This window comes from Haemaphysalis longicornis, unplaced genomic scaffold, assembly GCF_048455015.1.
Source record: "Haemaphysalis longicornis isolate Haplotype H1 unplaced genomic scaffold, Haemaphysalis longicornis Haplotype H1 scaffold_1, whole genome shotgun sequence".
Lineage (NCBI taxonomy): Eukaryota > Metazoa > Arthropoda > Arachnida > Ixodida > Ixodidae > Haemaphysalis > Haemaphysalis longicornis.
In genome coordinates, this window is record NW_027526203.1 from 103181062 (window position 1) to 103196574 (window position 15513).

General features: G+C 47.4%; 1 pseudogene; it reads left to right on the forward strand.

The window, feature by feature from the left end:
* Positions 1–3137: 3137 nt before the first annotated feature.
* Positions 3138–15513, forward strand: part of LOC144144830 (uncharacterized) — a 26610-nt pseudogene continuing 14234 nt past the window's right edge.

The window sequence follows — 15513 nt, forward strand, 5'->3', positions numbered from 1 at the left end:
ACTACAGAAGGTCATGGATTGCCTGCATCAGTAAAGCTCTAGAGAGCACAACTGCAGTGCAGCAGACCGTACCAATAAGAAACAGGTGCTCAGTACTGGGCTGGTTAATTTGGTGTTAGACTTGGTTTTGGGAAGCTTCACATTCTCCGTTTTTGTCGTTTCAACAGGTTGGCAGTTGATTTTTTATTATGTCTTCCCGTCAGTAACTAGGTCAAAGCTACATATTTGATTGTAATACTACCAGGGTGATCTGCGAGCAGACGCAGTGTGTAGGCTGCTAATTTCGAGTGTGCCACAAAACGACCCACTTCTGGAGGCATTCACCTGCTTTCCATGGGTACCCAGAAAGGATGTAGACCAAGGCTTGCCCTCCAGGCCCTGCACCAACATTGTAGGGGCCAGGTCCAAGCACTTCTTTTTTTCCACTTGAAGCCCTCCTATGCAGATGCTGCAGGAACAGGATTAAATGCTGTGTCAGCCCAACTGAAAGTTTGGTAGGCTGAAAATACATCTTTGAAAAACAAAATGCGTAAAAGATGGCGACGAAGAACAAGACCACATAGGACAACCCACTACAAGAAAAAGAACACACAGCGCATCGTCCTGTGTGTTGTTTTCTGCAAAAGCAAAAGTGGGTAATATCTGCTGCATTGTTATAACAAGGATCATCCAAGGAAATGGCGGAACCAGTCTAGTGTTAACCATGCGCAGCCTTTAGTTCGTTGTACGATTGGCATGGTTTACAGAATTCCGTTGTCATGTAAGTCCGTGTATCTGGGCCAGACAGGACGCTGTCTAAGCGTCCATCTCGGAGAGTATTTGTTTAGGATAGCGAATTCAACGGGCGCAAATCTTCCCGCGCATTATAAAAAGTGTGGGTGTCACCTTTTGTTTTATGAGACTGTGGTGTGTCCCTCCTGCCTTTACGCATTACTTGTGCGCTTTCAAATTTTCAGTGGCTTTATGAACTGCCACATAGTATTTGTCCCATACGCAGCTTCATCCATTCACCTTCAATGTACACTTTACTGACAGTTGCTCCTGGTGCCTCCTCATAAAGGGCCCAAAATGCCACATAACCTTCACCTCCCCTTGGACGATCTGAATCTGCCGCCGTCATTTGGTCTATCCTTTCTCTCTCCCTCTTCCGTCTTTTTTGGCTCACGGTTTCACGCTTTTTTTTTCCTTTGACCGCGATATCCTTACGTTCTCCGTACAGAAGCGACGTTTCCCATCTCCCGCAACGCAACTTAACTGCCCCAAGAGCTAGAACTCTGATGCGTGCACACGACATACTCGCGAGATTAACGCTATCAAACACACGCATACTTGGGAGTGCACCTCACGAAAAAGCGATCTAGGGAGTGCACCTCACACATCCAGGACTGCGCTTCGGGGAGTACACGCCACCGGTTCGATCAAACTTCAGCAATGTTATGGGCTTCTACACAAACGGAACAACAACGAAACGCTTGAAACTGCGGCCGGAGTGTGTGGGGACATAGCATCGTACTTTGAATTTAGCGTGTGCTGCATACGTGGACGAGAAACAGGAACTGGGAAAAGAAAATTTACACCATCTTCCCGCGAGGGGAACCATGGGGTAGATGCGACGCATCAGGGGTTTCCCTTGCGTTTCCGTTATGTTAGCGTGTCCATTGTTTTTTGTGTCCATATTTTACGCAGCATGTTCACCCCCTATGTGTCGCATCTACCCCATGGTTCCCCTCGCGGGAAGATGGTGTAAATTTTTTACGGTTGCGCCGACCATCGCGATAGCAGGCCTGTTAGTCTCCATTCAAATCATCGGTGGTCATCGGAGGATGTCATCGGCCGAGCGGCGGCGGAGCGACTGAGCGGATCGGGGAGGTTACCGCGTTTATATGCAGCGGAATGAGAGAGAGCAGCGCATAGCAGCGCATGCGCATGTGTTAACCGAGCACAAGCTGCGCGCTAACCCGCACCCATGCACAGCTGGCACGCCGACGGAGCGAGCGCCGGCGAGGGCTAACACGCAGATGGCGCTGCGGTGAGAGAGATCGGCGCTAGCGCGCACCTGGCACGGCGAGGAGAATGGGGGAGGGATGCGGACTACGCCGGACGACGCCGGAGGGACAAGGCGAGTGAAAGAGATGCGTCGCATCTAACAAACCACAGGCAAGTTGGCTACACCAAGCAGGTGTTGGTTTGTACGCCAACGTCTGGTTTGTCTTTTTCCACTGTCTCTGTTGCTCGTGCAAGTATGGAGCTCACGCTAAATTTCAATTCAAGATTATACATAAATTGTTAACGTTACAATACTATCGGGAACGAGAATGACAGCTAGGAGAACCAGGCGGCCACGCAAACAAGAATTCACGCAGCTTTAGGTACACATTAAAGTGGTATAAACGCAAAAACTACAACAAACATAAAATAACGACGTTACTGACCTTTATGGGAAAATGAGCGCATAGATGCCCTCTTTTCCGCTCTTCCGTGTCTGCGCAAACGCCGGAGACCGGCATGGCTGATCTACGCTGAGCTCAGGCTGCAAGTCTCTCTTGAAATGTCGCAGTAGGTATGTAAGACACCTAATCGGATAGGGAGATCACACCAATACTAGCATTCACGGTGTAATCACGCATCTGCACCTTTGTTTAGTAGCAATCAATACAAACTGACACGCTGGTTCCGACAGCGCAGATCGTTCACTCGGGAGACACAGGGATGTGCTCAGCCCAGTGTATCGGGACGGAACGAAAACGAAAAAAAAACGATATTTTTGACCGTAACGAAAACTTAACCGAAACGTTATATATTATTTTGTTCCGGAGTAAAACTGAAATATTTTTAATGGTTTTCTGTTCACGGGAAATGTATGCACGGTCCCAAGAAATGCACGGTCAAGGCAACGTTGTCGCCCTTTGTACGTCCACATCGCGTCGCTAGCACCGTCATGCTGAATTCCGGCAGTATAATTTGCCTTGTCAACAGTGCGGTGGATTGGTGTCTGCACCATTGACAGCTTGCAAAATAGTTACTGCGCATGCGCGAGCAAGTTTATCTTCCACCAGATAGTTTCGACCATAGAGCAGCAGGCAAACTACTTTTTTCCATTCACCGCTAATGCCTGCCTTTTTTATTTCGTTTTTTCCTGTTCGGTGGAACATGCAAAGAGGAGTCGTGACATTCCTGCAGTGTGTTTCGTTACCGACGTTGTTACGACTGACTCCAAGCGAACACTGCTGATGTTCGGCCACCTCCCAAGTGCCTCGTAACAACGTTTACAGCTAGTTCAGATGGGACGCGACAGAACAAATCGCGCTCGATGGTATTTCAGGAATGACAGCGTCTCAAAGACATCGACATGCCAGATTGAGGACTACCAGCACGTTGTGTCGGGCGACCATGATAGGAACCTCGCGTGTCATTTGCAGCGATGCCACAAGGAAGGGTACGACAACATTCAGGCCGGCAAAGCTCACTCTTGTTGCGTCGGGCGAGGCGGAAGGCTCTCCTGCGGCCACGGAGCAAGAATTATTCAGGAGGCGCAACTGGGCTTGCTCAGGCGCCGCAATAAAGTCACGACGCCGGGAACGGCACCGAAGCGCCCTCTGTCGCGAGGCGCCAAGGGAAAAGGCTCGCCGGTTCAAGGTTAGTCAGTCATAGCCGGCTGCCGTGGGCAGACGACGCCGACGAATGCCTCGCGCTACTAGGCTTTTATTGGAGTCGGTTCGCGGCGGATTAAGTCATCGCGTTTCAAACATTTTTCATAGGACGAAGGGGCTTTGATTTTTTTAGAACACGAACCTACAATAAAAATCACGTGGTTTAGAATCTAGGTATGATTAGTTCCTGTGAATTAAGGTTCTTACCTTCAATGCCATTACTTCATATTTAGACTGCCCTAACTTCGCCGCCCTGCCTGTGCCACATAAAAACCGCGCAAAAATCTGAGAAGCCGCCCGCGAGTGAAGAGAGCGGCGAGAGTGAACCACTCGTGGCGGGAAGGCGGCGTCGGTAGACGTCGTCTGCTCCGGGATTCCTTCCAGTGCTTCTTTTCAAGTGCGGTACGGCTTTATTGATACTACGGCAGTATTTATTAATAACTGCTGCTAAAATGTCCAGCACTGTTCTTTATTGATTTTACAGGAACAAATGTGGCAATTTTCACGATATTTTCGATGATATTACGATTTTGGCGAGCCGCGCCCGTAGAAGAACATGCAAACTATGTCAACGCGCTTGACGCGCCATCTGTTGTGCTGCTCCGCAAGATGCATTTCCCCCTCGCCAGACAGTGACATTAACGCGTCGCCCGCCCGCGCTGTCCAAGCCCATCGGATTCCCCTCCTTGAAATACTTCTTTCTCCGTGCCTGCGGCAAAGCACAGGCAACTGGATATACAGAACATGTTTAAACCCAATTCTTCGAAGTGTCTTTCCCTGGAAATAATAGAGGACAGCATCATGAATAGCTGCGTTGAACTAGTCACAAGAAACGGTCGGCCATTTCGGCTAATTGAAGACTCCGGCTTTCGGAAAATAATCGATCCTGTCCTAAAAGCGCTCAATGCTAAGCGAGCCATCACAGCAGAGACTGTAAAGGACAGGGTCCAGAAAGAAGCAAAAAGCAAGCGAGAAGAAATTTCGCAGTCGCTGAAAAATCCGATGTTTTCTTTAAAAATCGACAGCGCGTCGCGACTTGACAGGGCTCTGCTTGGCATCAACGCACCGTATGCCGAAAATGCGAAACTAATTCTTCGAGCACTGGCCATGAAGGAGCTTTACGATAGGCACACTGCTGAGCATTTGACATCACAGGTGAAAAACGCTCTGTCTCGCTACGACCTCAGTGTCACCCAGGTGTACAGTGTCACAACTGACAACGGTGCAAAGATGCTAAAGGCTGCTCGCCTTCTCATTGAAACAGACGATGAACCCGACGTTTCGAGTTCAGACGAGGAGGACGATAGCGGCTACCCTGAATTGGGATATTGCGGCTCTCTGCTGGACGATTCAGAAGACGCCGGGTGCCTTGTTCTTGATGGGGCTTATTTTCAGTTAAGCGTCAGGTGTGCTGTGCACACGCTGCAACTGGCAGTCAGCGATGCTCTTGACTCCGGTTCAAACACCCTCGTTGCACAGTGTCGCGCACTGGTGGAGAAACTGCACGTACAAAGTGCAATGGGCTTGATAAGAAAGCTAGGGCTAAGGAAGCCTGTTATTGATTGCCCGACACGCTAGATATCGACATTGAAGATGTTGACCAGGTTCGTTGAACTGAAGGACTTCGCTAATGACTTCCTTTCCCGCGAAGAGATCGCAAGTTCGACTGACAGCATGTGGGCAAAAGTAGAAGTGATGATGCAATCCCTTCAGCCAGCACAAGAAGCCACGAAGGTGCTTCAGATAGGACAACTGACAATCAGAGATTTATATGCATGGTGGTTGGCTGACATGTTCCATGAAGACATCAGCGATACTGTCGCCACTGGCACAGGCCCTGGTTCAGTCCATGAAGAAACGAGAACGAAATCTTTGCAGTGCGAATATATTTTGTCCTGAATTGTATATGGACAACCGCTATCGCCTTCTTCTGACACCTGATCAAAAATATCAAGCGAGGATGCATCTGTGCAAAACCTGGAAGTGAATCGCATCCTCCGCAGGCCTTCAGCAGACGCCATGTAGCAGCTGCATTGCACAGAGCACCGCTGCACCCACTTCTGAAGAACCGGAAGACGCCCTCGAAGCGTTTCCGAAAACGAAGGAAGCTGAGGCTGGCGCTTAATCACGTTTGACAAGCGAGCCAGGATTAGCGACGTGGCACTTTTGCTAGAAATGCTGAACTAAGAGTCGCGCCTTCCAAGAAGCACAAATACGGTGAAATATTGGGAAGAGCGCAAAGAGCGGCAACCCGAGCTACACATGTTAGGACAAGTGGCCCTTGGTGTGCCAGCCACACAACTCAGTGTGGAGAGGGCATTTTCAGCACTGAAGTTCGTTTTGTCAGATCAGCTGTCCCGCTTGTAGGAGAGTACACTCGATGATCTGCTGCTTCTGAAATCATGCTCTCTCAAAGATAATGCGGTATTCAAATATGATGAAAAATAAATGTTAAGTTTTTGTTGTTACTTTGCTTCGAAGTTTCTTGGAGAGTCCCTCTTAATCATATCCCAGCTTTGCGACGTAAACAACGAATTATGAAGTTCCTAATTACTTAATTTATCAATTATTATTTAAAATTTTTATGAAGTATTCTATTACTGTTTATTTTATAAAAAACCGTTACGAACCGTTACGGACCGTTTTTTTTTTTCGTTCCGGAACAGAAACGGAACGGAACTTTTTTCTGGGGAACGAAACAAAAAACGGAACGAAAAACATTTTGTTCCGACACCCTGGCTGGGCCTACTTCGGCGTTGTCCCTAGGCGGCCAAAAACAAGCCAAGTGACGTCATTGTTTGATCACGTGACCCAAGGATTTCTTTCCTCCTTCTAGCCGCTCCGGTGAGATCGCACCAATACTGGCATTCACGGTATAATCACACATCTGCACCTTCGTTTAGTAGCAATCAAAACAAACTGCCACGCTGGTTCCGATAGCGCAAATCGTTCACTCGGGGGAGACAGGGAAACGCGGCGCCTACTTCGGCGTTGTCCCTAGGCGGTCAAAACAAAGCCAAGTGACGTCACGTTTTGATCACGTGACACAAGGATTTCTTTCCCCCTCCTAGCCGCTCCGGTATAGTGAACTAGAATACTTGGGTAATTGAAAAATTGGGGCGTTCTCCCCACAGCGCCCTTGAAGCCGAACATGTTAACCGCCGCGCGTGGCGCTAGTGTGCCCCGCCCAAGGAGATCCCGACGGTGCGCGCGTTGCCGCTATGCTGCTGTTGAGGGATTCACGCTCGGTTTTGATGTTTCCTAAGCCGCCGCACACGATATTTTTTGTGTGTGTATTTCAGTAATGCAAGAGCAGCCTAGCCGGCATTACGCTGATCTTTAAACGTTCTTGGTTCTTTCTTTCGTTTGTAATTTGGAGAGGGCATATGTTTGCGGCGGTCTCTTATTTCCGAAGGGCCATGGCCCATGCAGTTTTAAAGGATAGGACAATAGCGTGTTGTGGGACTGTACCCCTAATACATTTATGTGATTGCTACAAAGATTTTATATTTGTGATTCGTTTTAGCCTGCTTTTATTAGTTGAATTCCTACTGTTTCATACTATCTTACGTCCGCAATACGTGGGCAGAACTTTTTATGAACTTGTGCATTTGTAATATGGTAATTGTGTTATGTCAATGGATGGCCAGCGTGCCGTATGGTGCTGGCCATCCATTGGTGCTGGCCATCCATCCATTGTGCCGTATGGTGCTTTTCTGAGAATTACAGTTGCGAATGTTGATGCTTTTCGCTCGAGTGAAGTTATTAAAAACATATCGTGTGTGTTGTGTGGATTAGGGCACTGCAAGGGCCCGGCCTAGGTGGCACGCATTTTCTCGCGCCCGGGCGGGGATCGGCCTTCAACAACTTTTTTTTTGTTTTCAGGCCGTGCTGCCCTGGGCGCATGCATGCAGTGTCTGAGGCCCGGCAGTCGTGTGCCGCAAATTCATGATTTTCGATACCAAAAAGTTTACTCATTGAATGAGGTTAAATGAAAAAAAAAAAAAAACATCGAAGTGCGAAGTCACTGCAGCTCCGATGAAAATATATTTCGGGGATACTCCTGAAAATCCTTTTCTGTGTCCGTATATATATATTTACAAAGCTCGGTCGAAGTTTAAACATTTTAAGTCCAATATACTCGCTCTATGTTACGTTTTCAGATTGAAAACACCAAATGTTTTCGGAGTCATGTGTATAGTCTGCCGGACGCGGGCTTATGTATCAAAAAAGTTTGACAGGTTCCGGTTTATTTTCATAAATTTTGTCGGGTGGAGGCGGGGCTGGGGCTTATATTCAAAACATTTCTCGGGCTCGGGCACGCTTATATTCAAAACATTTGTCGGGCTCGGACCGGGCCTGGGAACTGCGGCCTGTGCAGTCTGTATCGTGCATCAACTTTGAAAAAAAAAAAAAAAAAAGAAACGGAAAAAAACGCACAACGCTGATTCCTCGGCTGACAAAACACGACAGAAACGTTAGCAAACAAAGCAAACGCTAGCCTCGATCACTAAAGAACGACACACGCGGTCTGCTTGGTTTGCCAAATCGGTTGAAAAAATGAAGAGTACATGCGCATGACATAGCTGTACTTTTCACATAAGAGCCTTGATATAATACTAACAGCATTCGCAAAGCTATTGCAACGCGCTTTCGCCACACCATGGAGGAATTTACACTAAAATAGAACTGCTGCCCCTCGAATAGAGTCCACAACGAACGCTGCGGGTCGCGTTATAATTTTGCTTTCTTTCTGTGTGGTTTGTTTTTTTTGTGTGTTTTGTGTATTTTCTCCCACGCGCGACGTTTGCACGCATTACCGGGACCCGTTCGGCATTGCTCGCGCGCTCCGGCGAGTTGACGCTTTCGTGTGGTACTGATTATTCTTCTCCGTAGCGGTGCTTGCTTCAAGCGCACCGAGCTTTTCTTTTGCATTTGCATTTCGACTCTCAGATGTGGTTTCGGTTCTGCTTCTCCCTTCGTGTTCCTAGTTAAGCGCTCCGCACGTTCGTCGTGCGTGCGTGCACGTGGGCGCGCACACACTGGTAATTATTTACAGTTCGGAAAGCGAACACCTACGATGAACAGATGACACAATCACAATGTCTCCCCGCTGTTGAGCCGCTGCACATGATCCTTACAGAAAATCGAAACCAGCTAGCAGCCGCACATGATCTTGGTTTGAGAAATTGTAAGAGGAGCCTAGCGGGAACCACAGTTGTTTGAATGTTCTTGGTTCTTTGCTTTAATTGTTTGTAACGTGGATGTAACTTATTAAATGTAAATAATGCGTAATTATTTTATGTTTAGGGGTGTTCAGCGTGCAAAAAAGTGTGCAGTTTTCAAATGGTCGCGCAGTAAAATGTGTGGCTTGGTGCTTTTCTGAGAATTGCGGTCGCTAATCCTGTATCTGCACGTCTTTTGATGACTTGACTGAAGTTTTAAGACATCTGTGATGTATTCTGCGTTGGTAAAATATGGAAAAAGACAACGTAAGCGTTTAATATACGCAGGACGCTGTTTGCTCAGTATGCAAAACTTGATAGAAAAATCAGTAAAAAAGGAAGGCAAAAGCACAAACGTTGACGTACGCTGGCCAGCCTAAAGCACGCCACTCATCCCTCAGTTGACACAACACGATAGAAAGATTATCAAACAAATAAAGAAAAAAGTATCCCCACGCTAGCCTCGATTGCTAAAGCACGGCGTGCGCGCTCTGCTCGTTTGTCCAAATGTGACGAAAAAAGGAGTAAACCGTAAATACACGATGTAGGTACCTTTCCCCTAAAAACTTTGGTCATTAATAGCATTCTCTACTATTTTTACACTAAAAAAGAACTGTAGCTCCTCAGAGACTGCCCCGACGCCCCCCCCCCCCCCCCCCCCCGCCCCCCCGCCCCCGCGGCTTAACGTGGCGAAAAAGCGCTCGATGATGATGATGATTATTATTATTAAAGGCCTCCCCTTTGAATCGGGGTGACGGCGTGCGCCATCTAGCTTATCTTAGTAGTTTAAATTTAAATTTAGTCCCTCAACTCGGATTTATTTTTAATTCTGCCCTGCCGCTACCCCTGGCTGGGATGACACTTTATCGACTTCCCTGCTTTTTTTCCACCAATATTCTAGCCGCTGCTTAGTAATACCAGAGTCCGTCAATGCTTTTCGAAAAAAGCATTGACGGACTCTCTGGTAATACCTACTGCTGACCAGTTAATGCTTGCATAATTGCGAAGCCCAGTGCCTCAGGAAGTAAGACTTCCCCCCCAATTCTATCCGGCTCAATCTTTTGGCATCCTATTAGTATGTGGTCGATTGTTTTTTTATCCCTGCCACATCCAACAGATGTCTCATCCTGTGACGAATATTTGCTCATGTAAGTTCGAGTTCTCAAGCAGTCAGCCCCCGCCTCAAAGAGCAACGCACTACCTTTATTGTTGTCATAAAAGTTCTCTTTCCGGATCTCTTTTTTGCTTGCTTTGTAGATTCCCAGCGATCCCTTCTTTTGCAGCCTCTGTTTCCACATGAGCGTCTCTGTTTCCTTCACTTGCTTTTTAACTGCCCCCCCCCCCCCCCCTTGTTTATTTGCCGCGGTCAAGGTATATTTAGTCGCCAGCTTTCGCGTCCTCTTCCGCCATTGGGTGTCCACACTTTTAAGGTACACGTACAGGTCCGCGCAAAAGTAAATAGAGCACGGGAGCGGTGGCTGAACTAGAGTTCCTGTATATAGCTCCCCTACGCGATATACAGGAACTCTAGGCCGAACTGCATCGCTGCGCCGCGTATGGGCGCCGACGGGAACCATGGAGGGCCGGTCACGGCCGGGCTGGAGGAGCGGCGGGCGCGAAGAGTGTGTTCGCACTACCCCCGCGGCCATATCTGATATGTTTAATCACCGCTCTGCTGGCGTGTCATGCTCGTCGGGACGGTCTTCAAAAGGCAGCGCCGGGCTACAGAGGGGCGCTGTTGGCATTGCCGCTCGTAGGCATCAGCGCCGACCGAATCCGCTGCTCATGAGCTGAACGAAGCTGCGCGCGCCCGGAAACGTGCCTTGTTGGGCCCTGTAAAGGGCGGCATAAAATTGTATGCCGCTGCGGTTCGGCATAGCATGTCATTGCTATATAATTAATTGTCAGCCGGCAGCAAAATTGTCGTGTACAATATAGAAAGCACATTCACAGACATTTTCGTTGTACGGAAAAAAATCCCGCTAACGAGATTTCTTCTTTTATTTTGGGTTCGTCCCATGTTATTGATGCCGGTCAGTCCAGTTCTGTTCTGAAGAAAGGGAAATAAAAAATGTCCATGCGGTGGAAATTCTGTATTAAAGAACACCGTAAAGAATAAGTACAATCGTTGCCTGCTATTACAGCGGGCCTCATAGGGCGCATATTCTGTTCCGCATTAAAACCGACGTTGTTATTTTTAACGAGCACCTTATATTAGTTAAGGAAGTGTTGCAGATTTAAATTGAACTCCGCATTGAATTGAAAGATCGCTTCACCGCATGACCTCAATGTCTTGCAAAAGAGCACCGTCAAGGCCTCAAAATGACCGATGACGAGTATAGTCGTCATGACCGATGGCGACCACGATCTTAATCGGTTAACTTGGACAAGATCTTATGACAGCTATCCTCGTCAACGGGAGCCAAACGGTTAATGCGACAACAAAATATGCGCCCTATGAGGCTCGCTGTAATAGCAGGCAACGATTGTACTTATTCTTTACGGTGTTCTCTAATACAGAATTTCCACCGAATGGACATTTCTTATTTCCCTTTTTCCAGAACAGACCTGGACTGACCGGCAGCAATAACTTGAAACAAACCCAAAATTAAAGAAGAAATCTCGTAAGCGAGATTTTTTTTCGAACAACGGAAATGTCTGTGAATGTGCTTTCTATATTGTACACGGCAATTTTGTTGCCCGCTGACAATTAATTATATAGCAATGACATGCTATGCCGAACCGCAGCGGCCTACAATTTTATGCCGCCCTTTACAGCGGGCAACAAGGCACGTTTCCGGGCGCACGCAGCTTCGGCCAGCTCATGAGCAGCGGATTCGGTCGCCGCTGATGCCTGCGAGCGGCAATGCCAACAGCGCCCCTCTATAGCCCCGCGCTGCCTTTTGAAGACCGTCTCGCCGTGCATGACACGCCAGCAGAGCGGCGATTAAACATATCAGATAGGGCGGCGGGGGCAGTGCGAACACACTCTTTGACCGGCGCTCCATGGTTCCCGTCGGCGCCCATACGCGGCGCAGCGATGCAGTTCGGCCACCGCTCCCGTGCTCCGTTTACTTCTGTGCGGACCTGTACTTGTGCACTCTGGCTTCCCAGTTTTTCTCATCTAAATGTCTAAGCCGCTCCTCAAAACGCATCTTACTTTGCGCTTCCCTCGCCTCGTGAAGCCCAACCCATATCGCCTTGTACCGCCTCATTTGTAGTCTTACTGTGAGCTCCCAGTGCTAATCTGCCGACTGCGTTTTGGTTAACCTCCAGTACCGACAGGATATCAGAGTTTAAGCATAATACGGCATTATAGAACGTGAGCACCGGCACCATTACCCCTTTCCAGATGCCTCGCACTACCTCGTACTTATTGTATCCCCAAAGTGCTCTATGTTTCATTAGTGCTGCATTTCGTCTCCCTTTCAGTTTGAGGTGTTCTTCATGGACATTCAGGTAGCCTTTTCCTTCATTAAGCCAGATCCCCAAGTATTTGTACTTATTTACTAATGGTATGGCTCCCTGTTGAATTCTTATTGGTGCTGTACGAGCTTCCTCGTTGAACACCATGACTCCAGATTTGTGTGGGTTAAAATGTAGCCCTAGGTACGTTGCCTCATTACCACAAATGTCGGCCAGTTTTTGAAGGTTTTCCGCATTATCTGCCAGCTCCACCAACTCTCCATTGCTTCGGTACGACAAGTCGAAACCTAATCCACTCTCCTCCAATCGTGTGAACAGCAATGGCGAAAGGGGGCACCCCCGTTTTAAACCTCTTCGAATGAACACGGGCTCTGTGCCTGTACGCCCTTCCCATGTAATATGCGCCTTGTTATCCTCATATATTGCCCTTATCAGCCCTACAAATTCTGACCCAATCCCCTCTTCTTCCAGTATATGCCAGAGCAATCCCCTATCTACGTTGTCATAGGCTCCCTTTATGTCCAGAAACAGTACCATGTTGGCCTGCCCTGTGCTGCCGAAATTTCGATGGTCTGGGTTATTACGAAAATATTGTCTTCTAAGCGTCGACCCGGCTAATACATTTTAGTTCCCCTAAAATACCCTTACTTTCCACCCACTTCACACTAACGTGACTGTCATCGGCCTGTAAGAGCTCGCCTTGTCCTTCTCTCCCTTGCCTTTATAGATCAACCTCATTCTGCTTTCGCGCCATTGAGTGGGAATCCTCTCGGATTTTATAGCGCGCTCGATGGCTCTATACAAGTGCGCCTTTCCCGCTGGTCCCAAATGGTTGATAATCTCTATTGGGATTCCATCCGGTCCTGTTGCCGTACTTTTGGGGACACTGTGTTCTGCCTTTTTCCAGTCCAAAAATTCGATATTAAATTTTTTATCTGTCGCTCTTCTATTGGCCAAATGTGTCCGGGTAGCCGATATCTCGCGTGTGTGGCCGAAAGTATTTGCTATGACTCCATGTAGGTATTTTAATGCGCTGTGCCGCAGGAGAACGTTACCGTCCCCGTCCTGTATCTGAGTCTGTACCTCTTTAGTCGTCGTTCCCAATGATTACAGAACTTTTGGGGGGCGCTCTTATCCTTCTTACGTATACCTGATACCCATTGCTCACTCGTAGTATTAATATTTGCTTGTACTAGTTTTTGCACCTCAAACTTCTTTTCTCGGTACCGGCTCCACCGTAACTGCACCTCTTCATCCTGATATCCCATTTGTTTTGCCTTTCTGTGCAATCTAGAAGCCCGTTGTCGCTCTTCAATAGCCAATTTAATTTCCTTGTCCCACCAGCTTCGTGGTTTCCTTTTACCCCTCCAGCGGTTTTGTTTCCTTACTTTGTATATTTCCTTCTGTATACAGCTCACAACCTCGTCATATTCCCACACCTTCGTGGGCTCGGCCTCTAATTCTCTTTCGATGCTATTGACGATGTCTGCTGTCTGCTTTTCGCTTAATTTTGGGAGCCCAATCTCCGGGGTTTCCTGCCTAGCCCCTCCACTGTCAAATTTCAGGATTATACGCCTGTGGTCGCTGCCCAGCAGAGGTCGGCGAACTCACTCATGAGTCCACTCACTCAGACTCATTTGGACTCAAACTCACGCGTGAGTTTGAGTTTGAGTGAGCGCGAGGCTAGTGTGGCATGGTGAGTTTGAGCTTGAGTGAGTTTGAGCCGAGTCATCACGACTGAGTTTGAGTTCGATTGAGTTTGAGTCCATTTTGAGTTCTGAGTACATTTTGAGTTTGAGTCCATTTTGAGTTCTGAGTACATTTTGAGTTTGAGTCCATTTTGAGTTCTGAGTACATTTTGAGTTGGAGTCCATTTTTACTTCTGAGTACATTTTGAGTTTGAGTCCATTTTGAGTTCTGAGTACACTTTGAGTTTGAGTCCATTTTGAGTTCTGAGTACATTTTGAGTTTGAGTCCATTTTGAGTTTGAGTCCATTTTGAGTTCTGAGTACAATTTGAGTTTGAGCCCATTTTGAGTTCTGAGTACATTTTGAGTTTGAGTCCATTTTGAGTTTGAGTACATTTTGAGTTTGAGTCCATTTTGAGTTCTGAGTACATTTTGAGTTTGAGTACATTTTGAGTTTGATTACATATTGAGTTTTGAGTTCATTTTGAGTTCTGAGTACATAGGAGTTTTAAGTCCATTTGGAGTTTGAGTACATATGAGTAGCCTAGCAGGCAGCTATGGTTGGCTGTTAAGTTTCATGTGTCACTGTGGGCTCGGAATTCAGGTAACCTGAGGGTATGGCACCAATCGCGATCTGCATGATCGGTTGGGAGGGAGGTGGTGTCTGATTTTTTTTATTTTCTTGTTGAATTTTTATGGCCATAAGCACTTGCTGTATACCTAATTTTCGCGGCTGGGCGCGTGAGTGATAATTGACTGGTGAGGTCATAAAAAAGGGTTGTCTTAACTTTTCCTCCTGACGGATCCACTAAGAGCGTGGGAAAGGGTGGTGGGAAAGCACACGGCGGCGCTGGCGTGCTGGTTGTTCGCCTGCTACTGTTAATGGCTTGATATAGCAGGGGTCACAAAGGAAGAGGTGAGAGCCGGGGGGAAATGGGGGTGGGGGCTGTCCTTTCTACTGTTTCAAATGAATTAGCTGAATTGACTGGGCAGTGCCCCTTAAGACAGAATATAGACCACATTAGATTGGGTGAAAAGTGAAACTGATGAGGCTAAGGCGTGTAAGGTATCAAATGAAAGGTCCGGATTAACGGAATCACGCGGGGTAAATAAAAAAAATGCTTGCTGATTGTAGTCATCAGGCAGTCATAATGATTCATAGATTGGGTTAAAATTCAAAATGACGCTGCGAGGGCATGTGGGGAATCAAATTCAAGGTCTCGATGTGGGGAATCATTCGGGACGAACATGAGATATGGATATATCATGACGTAGTCATGGTAAGTCAAAGATTCGGTTAAAATTCAGGTTCATGACGCTAGGGCGTATCAAATTAAAGGTCTCGATGAGGGTAATCACGTGCTTCCTGATTATTATCATGACATAGTCAAAATGGGTCATAAATTAGGTTAAAATTCACAATGATGCCACTGGGTGTCCGGGGCATCAAATTAAAGGTTCCGATAAGGAAAATCACGTGGGACAAAAATGTGGTAGGGCTATATCATGAGATAGTCATGGTTAG